Raw genomic sequence first — 9,991 nt, forward strand, 5'->3', positions numbered from 1 at the left:
ACTAATAATATAGTAGTAATTTAGCAAATACTTTTATTTTTAATTTGGATTGTAAAGTCAGGTTGTTGTGGTGATTGTGTATATTATATTAATATAAATACAATACTACGCTTCACATCATATATCACTATTGTGTATTTGTATCATGGAGAACAGAGCCAGGGTCCGTACGCGGCGCCCCCCCCCCCCCCACCCCAGGATCTCATGAGAGCGCCCTTCTATGCCCCCGACACTTATCCGGTGACTGATTAACGTTGATATTACGGAGAATGGTAGTGTAGGTAAACCTGTATCCTGATAAATATGATACAAGCCCAGACATTGTTTACATTTAAATAACTCTGTTTTAGAAAACAAGTTCACGGGTATAAGAATATAGGATCGGCAAAACATTGACGAAACCCACCTAATATATGTCGTTTATGCATTACTGCAACGTTCATTCGATCGCCATAAATCTTTGGGAAGTCGTTGAGAATACTCATGGGGAAGTTACTGAAAAAAAAACGAACAATTAGGAGATAACATATTGATTCGTATATCCAGCTGTATTAATGCATGTTTAAAACAATAGTCTGAAGTAAACAATGTATTAATTTGTGATAAAAAAATTGTCAAACGCAGAAAATCAACAATTTTCAACAAATTATGTCTCATCTATATCTATAAATATAGATGAGAATACGGTTTATGTATGATTGTTTGTCAGTGTGTCTGTTGTAGATCGAATAGTGGCACTCATTTTAAAGTCATTTCTATTTGATGAATGTCTTCAAAAACCACTGATACTTGATAACTGAGATTATCATTTAATACAGTGGAAAAAAAAATGTAAATGCGTGCTCTCTAATAATATATTTCCCATCACACTAAAATGTGAACTCACAAAATGATACTAAAAATTACATTTGACACAGTACACTAAAACATAACCCCTCACATCAACATGTTACCCCCCCCCCCCTCCCATCCGACGTGTGTATAATGATGACTTATGTCTGAACAGGTTATGTGTGGAGTGTAGACAACAGGTTATGTGTCGAGTGTAGACAACAGGTTATGTGTCGAGTGTAGACAACGGTTATGTGTCGAGTGTAGACAACATGTTATGTGTCGAGTGTAGACAACATGTTATGTGTCGAGTGTAGACAACAGGTTATGTGTCGAGTGTAGACAACAGGTTACGTATTTACTCCCTAAAAGACATATTGGTCAAAATACTTGTAATGACCGTTACAAGAGACCATCATGAGAGTGATTTTTTGTCATAAGAACTAAATTATTCAATATTTTAAAAATGTATCTACTATCATATCAATTAAACCAAACTAATCGATTGTTTTTTATATGTGCATAAACCTTCGCACTGTTTTTGTGAGTGTTCAGTCACCGATTATTTTAAGACACGTATAAAAATAAAGCTAAGCTTTTTTCCCTTTTTTGGAATTTAATAATAAAAATAAATTATAACAACTCGTGTTTAATTTATCTAGGAATAAGACGGCAGTTATCTTGAAACATTCATTTTTACTCTACTATAAACATTACACAAATCTAACCTGATTGAGTAATTGGTCGATACACTTTAGAAAATTTTCAAAAAATGACAATGTATCGGATTTCAGCAAATATATGAAATTAGTTTGGGAAAATATTTATATGACAAATATATCACCGCTAAGACAAAGAGCGAACATTAGCAAACCTGAACTATTCCTATATAATACTTATTGTAACAAATATACACTATAGTCCAAGTTTCCTTGATAATTAACCACACATTTTTTATAAATATTAATGTTTGTATTTGATTTATTCAATAATAAAATGTAATTACTATAATTAGAATTAGATATTTTCTTGTTAATCAAATGAAATATTATTTTTGTAATAGTTTTATTTTTAATGTATTAAATTAGGCAGCTTAGCCATTATCTATGTTTTTTCTCCCTTACCATGACTCTAAAAAGATATGTTAAATAATATGTGACTATGTATTTTAATATATTTCTTTTGACAACACAACTTATTGCACCATTGTATAGATAGGATATGTATTCGATCATTTGATATCAAGGGAAACTTATTGAACCATTGGTTAGATATCATACGTATTCGATTATTTGATATCAATGTTAGAATGAATGTGGTGAAATAAGCTTACACAAAGTGTGTAAAACAAAGGAGCGATAATAGCTTTGAATAGATTGTCTTTTTAAGTAGTCTTATTAGGTAGGAGTAAGTACCAATTACATAGTCGACCAATCAAAAGAGAGATGAGCAGCCACGGTCAGTTGGTCAGAGATAGCGTCAGTTGGCAGTCAAGCGTGTAGAAAGTCAGTCGAGTGTTAGAAGCAGTTGAGCAGAGATAAGTCAGTTAAGTTACAGTTGTGGTGTTTAAGTTGATAGAAGTGTGAATATATATTCAAGAAAGAATAACATAGGTTTTAGGATCTAGTAGTGTATAAGTAGATATCAGTAGAGTTAGAAATTATAATAAAATAATTTTTTTAAAAGTTATATTATTGAACTTGGAACAGTGTCAGTGGTGCTATATTTCACAATGAAGAAACTGTCAGGCATCACATAAGAAAGTAAATGCCCATACACATATACAAACAGTATAAATAAATATTCTCGCACCACAACATATGGTAGAGCTGTGGAATATTCAGCCTGTACATAATTGTGTGAATTTAGCGGATTAGCACAGAGTGGAAGAAAAACGTGGCGTTGTCGACTTATGTGATAAGATAAGAAACTTCCTTAATCGCTTTAATCGATTTGGATTAATCCCATGCTGGATTTGTTTTGTACCAGATGCGTTTCTGTCTTCTGTCTTTCATGTGTTACTCATAGCTGTTTATTCTTATAGTCCAGTGCAGTCATTTGATTTATTTTTAGTAACACACAAGCACTAATGTGAGTATATATTTGGATATATAGATTTTAGTATAGTTTGTTTGTGCTATGTAACTGTGATAAATAATATACATTTACAATTAGTAAGTCAGTTTTCAGCTTTTCTCAAAAGTAAGTATGTCAATAAATAGCAGCAAAACAAGATTTATTTTGACCGGCGAATGCACGTGTATTTCATTTACCGACATAAACACTTTCTTTGCTTACACTGACCGTGAGATCGTTTTGACATATTGGGCGAACCACGTGACATAGTTATCCAATCAGACGCTGAGATGGATTTAAAAGTCACTGTCCTAGCCTGGTTTGTTATTTGCCTAATACTTTTTTCTTTTTTCTTTTTTTTGAGGAATTAGACATGACCAATAAATACACATTTAAAATATATAAATGTATAAATATAAAACACGTATATGATCTCATGAGCGAACGAAGCTTTTGCTACAGGATTCCCTTTAATTGTATGTAGCCAACAATTTCTCAGTGCATTTAAATAGTTTGTCGCTATATTTTTTTTTATTATTTGCTTTATGTTCTACTTTTTAGTGATTCGTAATTTATGAAGTAGACACGACAAAAAATATTTGCTTTAAAATACCACCAGTAGGTCACGATATCCGAAAGACAATTTTCTGCCCCGTGAAAACGGTCCTAGGTGCTTTGACCACAGGTGCTTTGACAATAGGGGGGCTGACCATAGGGGGTTTGTCCACAGCGGAGCTATGACACTAGGGGGTTAGACCATAGGAGCTTTGACCACAACGGGGCTTTGACCACAGAGGGGGGGGGGGGGGGGGGCTCCCATAATATATATAAATTTTAAAATAAAAATTATTAAGTGTTGTTTAATTTAAATTTATGACATAATTAATACGATTTTATGCATGTTTCATGAGAGTATTACAAAAAAGTCATAAAGGCTGGTGCTAGCTAGGCCTAATAGATTTATTTTAAATACAAATGGAACACAAATAATGCGACATATAACAAGTTTCACAAATACATAATGTAGATGTACTTGAAAATACATAGCATATATAAAGGATACAAAATGATACAAAACTTGTATTTATACATGATGATGTAACATGTTATTGCATCATGTCGCAATTTAAAATATAATTTAGCAACTTTTAAAACAAATCCGTACCATATATGGGCAGCATTAGACAAACCACCTGAGATCAAAGACCCTATGTGGACAAAACACTTGAGATCAAAGACCCTATGTGGACAAAATACCTATGATCAAAGCCGGACACAGCGCTTGTGATCAAACACCCGTTGATAGACCACCTGTGATCAAAGACCCTCTGCTGAGAAAACATCTGTGGTCAAACCCCCTATGGTCAAACCTCCTATGGTCAAACCCCCTATGATCAAGCCCCTATGATCAAACCCCCTATGGTCAAAGCACCGCTATGGTCAAAGCCCCGCTGTGGTCAAACCCCCTTTGGTCATACCCCCTATGGTCAAAGCACCTGTGGTCAAAGGTCCGCACACCGTGAAAACAGACGTCCGGGACCACAATGTACAGACAAAACCATGCTGAGAAAACGAAGGATAGTTCTTTATCCTACTACCTCCCCTTAAATTCAAATAGTTTACAACGTTTTGTCTCCCCTTCCCCCTAATGTCCTTAACTAGATCAACTAGCTCTATGATTGTAAACATTTCGCGAACCACAACTCATCAGACTGTTAGAGTGATAGCATCTAGCATATTATCTCTTTTTCTGTTATTAAAAATAGTAATCTAACGAATAATTTATTTTGTTATCACCCCTTAGTTTCGAAATCGTTTAGTTAATTGTAATGACAAATTAAACATCTAATTAAATTTAAAAATAGATAAACTTGTATTTTAATTGATCTAGAACGTTTAAACGAAATCGTGCATTAGAAGTGGGTTAAATTTAGGTAAAATATTTGAAACAAATCAGCAAACAAACAGACGTTGCAAACTAAAAGAAAAGCTTGCAAAACAAAATAAAAATAAAAAGCTATACCAATAAGCTTTTAAAATTGATGAAATGATAAGAAAATAAAACGGATCTAAAATTGGCCCCTGGCGTGTGCGAACGCTGGCTTTGATCAATCCACATGTCCGGATGGGATGGGGGGGGGGGAGGTGGAGGTCGAGGCGTGTATCTCAATTTCCATTTATTTCAATTTATTCAATTACGGTAACAATAGTAGTCACGAAGGCCTTTTTTTTCCCATTGGCCGTTTTACAATAAACAAATAAAACAACAATTTAATAACAGCATTCAAAGCGATTGCATAGTAACGACATAGCAGTAACCTAGCACAAAAAATGTGGAATAAAGTAATAATATTACATTGTTATGCTATAAAATGAGATAAAATAAGAATATAATAGATGAATGAGAAATGTTTCAATGAGTCAGTTAGAGAGGTCATTAAATAATTGTTGTTTTAGTTTAGATTTGAATATGTTAAGTTTAAAAAAGCGTCCTTGTATTAGCTGAAATCACTTTTTTTTAAATTAGGGAATTTCGTAAATTGTAGCTTTTGGCTCTTCCGTCGCAAAAGGTTGCAGACCCCTGCCCTAGGGGTGGGGGGTTTTTGGGTGAGAATTAGAATTATAGCTAATATTAATGTATTATTTTTAAAATATTTATATTTGGAACAAGAAGGATTAGCCAAACGTTGATCAAGTTGAATAAATTGCTTGTATTAGAACAATGTATCCATTAAAGTCACTGTTTTCAAATTGTATAACCTGAGAGACTTTTGATGTATATTAGCTTGAATACACATTTTTAATTTGTTCTAAAACCTTTAAATAGTTTTGTCTGATAATTCATACTGTTACCATTTTTGTTTTAAATATATCTTTCTAAAATTTACTAAAACCGACAGCTCAGTAATTTGCTTTGCGTTGTCTCCCTTGTAATTTTTTCGATATAAAACAGTAAAGGTCTTTGGCAGAAATGCATTTAAATTTTTTTAAAAAATGTATTCCAGACAGTATCCTTACTGATTTAGAACTCTAACCAATGCAGTATACATTTTAATTGTAATGGTATAATGGTAGTTTGTAAGAAACTCTATCCTGTCAAAGGGAGATGGAATACTAAGGCTCTATGAAAATGCCCTGTCCGACTGTGAGCACAGAATCGACCCCCCCCCCTTCCACCCCCTCTCTCTTGCTGAGCTATGTGTTTATGTTGTCCAACAATTACCATATCCGAAACAAGCCATATACTTTCTTGAGAAAATGAAAGAGAAAGTTAAAGCCAGCGAAGAAGTCAAATGTTTTGTGTATGACTACAGTGGGTAAAATCTATCTCCGATATAAAGAATTCCCTCCAGTGAAGGCCGTTATGGAAGAGTGAGAGAAGATTTTAAATGATATAGATGGAGTGACCACAGTACATGGACGCTTCTATGAACTAACGAGCAACTTTCAAAAACTAATGGGCAAACATGCTCAGTACTATCAAGTGGCCCTTAGCTTCTTAAGCTACACACATCTGATAGACATGCCAAAAGCTGAACAGGCAGATAGGGCTTTTAATATTGTTTTAATTAGCAGCTGTAATAGGCGAGGGTGTATGCAATTCTGGTGAGCTCCTTGTCCATGATATCTTTGCATCCTTGAAGGGCAACGATAAAGAATGGCTGGTTGATCTTCTGTATGCCTTTAACAGCGGAGATATTGACAACTTCATAGGACTGAAGGATAAATGGTCTACTCAGCCGGATCTGAAAGTCAATGAACTTGTAACTAGGGAATTAGATCAATCTGTTATGTTTGGTGGATATGACATTCCAAAGGCCAGCAACAGATAAACAACGGACATTTGATAGTATTGCCCAGACTGTCAAAATTAACACACATCTGGTTGAGCTGTTAGTCATGAAAGGAATGCCTGTAATTAACAACCGCTAATGATATTCTCAAAATATTTTAAAACATTTTTGCATTTTATCTCCTTTATTTTACTCTGTTTTATATTGCTTTTTTTCATTAACCTTAATAATCGCAATTATACAAGGATAAATAAAGGTAATTTGCTATATCATATGCAAAGAAACAAAAGTCACTTATGATTGTCAGTTGAGATATTTTAAAAGAGAAATAATTTAATTTAGTCACTTATCATTTGTTTAAATGCCCGTAAAATAAATTATAATTGAAGTGCCTTTTTTTTCATTTTGACAAAAAAAAAACAATTATTATAGGGGACAGGTGTAATTGTCGATACAATTATTTTGACCAGTATGACTTGTTGGGATTAAAATGCATAACATGTTGTCTTCAATCGACACATAACATGTTGTCTACACTCGACACATAACCTGTTGTCTACATTCGACACATAACCTGTTGTCTACACTCGACACATAACCTGTTGTCTACACTCGACACATAACATGTTGTCTACACTCGACACATAACCTGTTGTCTACACTCGACATATAACCTGTTGTCTACAATCGACACATAACCTGTTGTCTACACTCGACACATAACCTGTTGTCTACAATCAACACATAACATGTTGTCTACACTCGACACATAACATGTTGTCTACAATCGACACATAACATGTTGTCTACACTCGACATATAACCTGTTGTCTACACTCGACACATAACCTGTTGTCTACACTCGACACATAACCTGTTGTCTACACTCGACACATAACCTGTTGTCTACACTCGACACATAACCTGTTGTCTACACTCGACACATAACCTGTTGTCTACACTCGACACATAACCTGTTGTCTACACTCGACACATAACCTGTTGTCTACACGTGACACAAGGAGGAAAATGTTAATGTGAGGGGATATGTTTCAGTGTACTTTGTCAAATGTAATTTATTTCATTGTGTGTGTGGGAGGGGGGATGGACACATATAAGTGTGATGCGAATTACATTTTTTCGGACGGATACATAGCAGTTGTGTTTTACTTCAAAACTGTATTAAATGAAACTGTCAGTTATCAAGTACCAGTGAAGTTTGAAGACACCATCAAATAGAAATGAATTTAAATTTAGTGACCCTATTTAATCTACACCAGACACACTGACAGACAAACAAACAACCAAACATGCACCATATTCCCATCTTTAGTTAAATTTATAGATAAGCCATCGGTTAAAAATATTGACTTTCTGAATATGATAAATGAAAGATAGCTCCAAAGTTTAGTGAAATATTGAGTGCAATAAATGTGGAGTACACAATTTCATATATATTGTTTTGTTTGTTCTTACATGTTGTAATTTATCAAAGGAATAAAATTAACCACACGTACATGAAAACAAAAACATTTAATAACAATTCTTAAATTATTTTATTAAACTTCAAACTTTGTCTTTCAATTAAATAAAACGTAAATGAAAACACATAATGAAGTAGCGTCTCTTCATTTATTTTACTGAACTAAATCGATGCACCGAAATAGTTCATTTTATTGTTTAAACCAGGGGTCTCCAAACTACGGCCCGCGGGCCGGATGCGGCCCGCGATGTCCTCTCATCCGGCCCGCGGAGATCTTTTTGTTCACGGAAAAAAACCTTTGTTCGTGATGGCTCTAGAACTTTGCCCAGAAAAATCAAAGACATGCCTGCAAGAAACTGGCCCCCGAACTGAAATTTGATAGTTAATGCGGCCCTCGGACTGAAAAGTTTGGAGACCCCTGGTTTAAACCACAGTTGTTACTTAATTCGCGTTTTTAATCGACAAGTTTTGATCTTTGAGTTTATAACTGTCAGATTCTGATAATAAAGTAAATTGTAGTAAAATCATTAGCCATCATGTAGAGAAAAGTGGTACTGGCAGCAATATCATCCAACACTTACTAAAACATATTTTCTCCACATAATAAAGGTAGGTGTACACTACATCAGCCATACATTCCCCCGTGTAGCTACAAATGTCTAGGGAAGTTAAAAAAAAACGGGTAACAGGTAGATCATCATCTGGTGAAACATACATCACAATCACAGTCAGCAGATAAATTTTAGTCCGTTTTTACGGTTCTTTAATCACACATGGTTTATTCTTAATTAGTCAAACTGTTTAAAAAGAAATTTAAAAAAATTAATTAAAAACATGTAGTAACGTCTATTCCTGATTCTCTTTTTTGGCTGGAAAGAAAAGTATTTGCTGTTTGTTATTTATCTGCTCTGCTTGTTGGCAGTCTATTGTTGAGTCATTTTGGGGCTTGTTTTGTTAATATCACTTTTTAATACAAGTCTAAACTTGCATATCAGTTGCCATTTCTTTAACTTAAACTATACAAGGGAAATAACATTAAGGAACGTGCATAATAATGGCTATCTAATTCGTCATATTAAAGAATTAAAACGTTTTAGGAAAAATACGGGGTAAATATAAGTAATTTACTTTCTATCTTTAAAACCGTGAAGATCATGAAGCAGCATGCTTGTTTTAAATTTAAAAAGTATATAATATTATATTTTAAAACTGTGATCTGTGTGCATACATGTTTCTTATAAATGCAAAAACTGCACATAATGATGGTAGTTCGAAATCTGTTAGTTGGGAAACATTTTGTTTTGGGAGAAAATATAGAAAGCTAATACATATGTTGTAGTTGATGCGAACATAGTGTCATGGGGGAATATTTATACCAGTGTCCGATAATAGAATCTTCTCTAAAAAAGGGGTGTTAGGTTACTGGTAGTTAACTAAATACACACATTGCTGGCTAATGTCAATGCTAACCCTGTCCCTAACCCTAACACCAACTGTAGTCCTACCATACGCCTAACCCTAATTTCTAACCATAAAATTAGTCGAGATTATAATACTACTAACAACCCAACACACCTATTTTATTATCTGACATCAGTATCTAAAATCATCCGTTTCATGTAACAACAAGTTTGTTATAACAACAGCTGTAAGCATATACAATCAGGGGCGGAACTACAGTGCCCCCGGGGGGGGGGGGGGGGTCACGCCGTTTAAGGGCCCATAGCCGACCTAAACAAATTTTGTATAGTTAAAAAATAATTTTCTTCCATTTTTGACTTGACGTTAAAAGCGTTTGTAAATATTA

At 34.2% G+C, this 9,991-nt stretch overlaps 1 pseudogene; it reads left to right on the top strand.

Annotated features, from left to right (window-relative positions):
* LOC131939061 (26S proteasome non-ATPase regulatory subunit 13-like) overlaps window positions 1–6,840 on the top strand; it is an 83,344-nt pseudogene extending 76,504 nt beyond the window's left edge.
* The last annotated feature ends 3,151 nt before the right edge of the window (window positions 6,841–9,991 follow it).

Source organism: Physella acuta, unplaced genomic scaffold, assembly GCF_028476545.2.
Source record: "Physella acuta isolate Inbredline_101_S28 unplaced genomic scaffold, ASM2847654v3 ptg000264l, whole genome shotgun sequence".
In the NCBI taxonomy this organism is placed as follows: Eukaryota; Metazoa; Mollusca; class Gastropoda; family Physidae; genus Physella; species Physella acuta.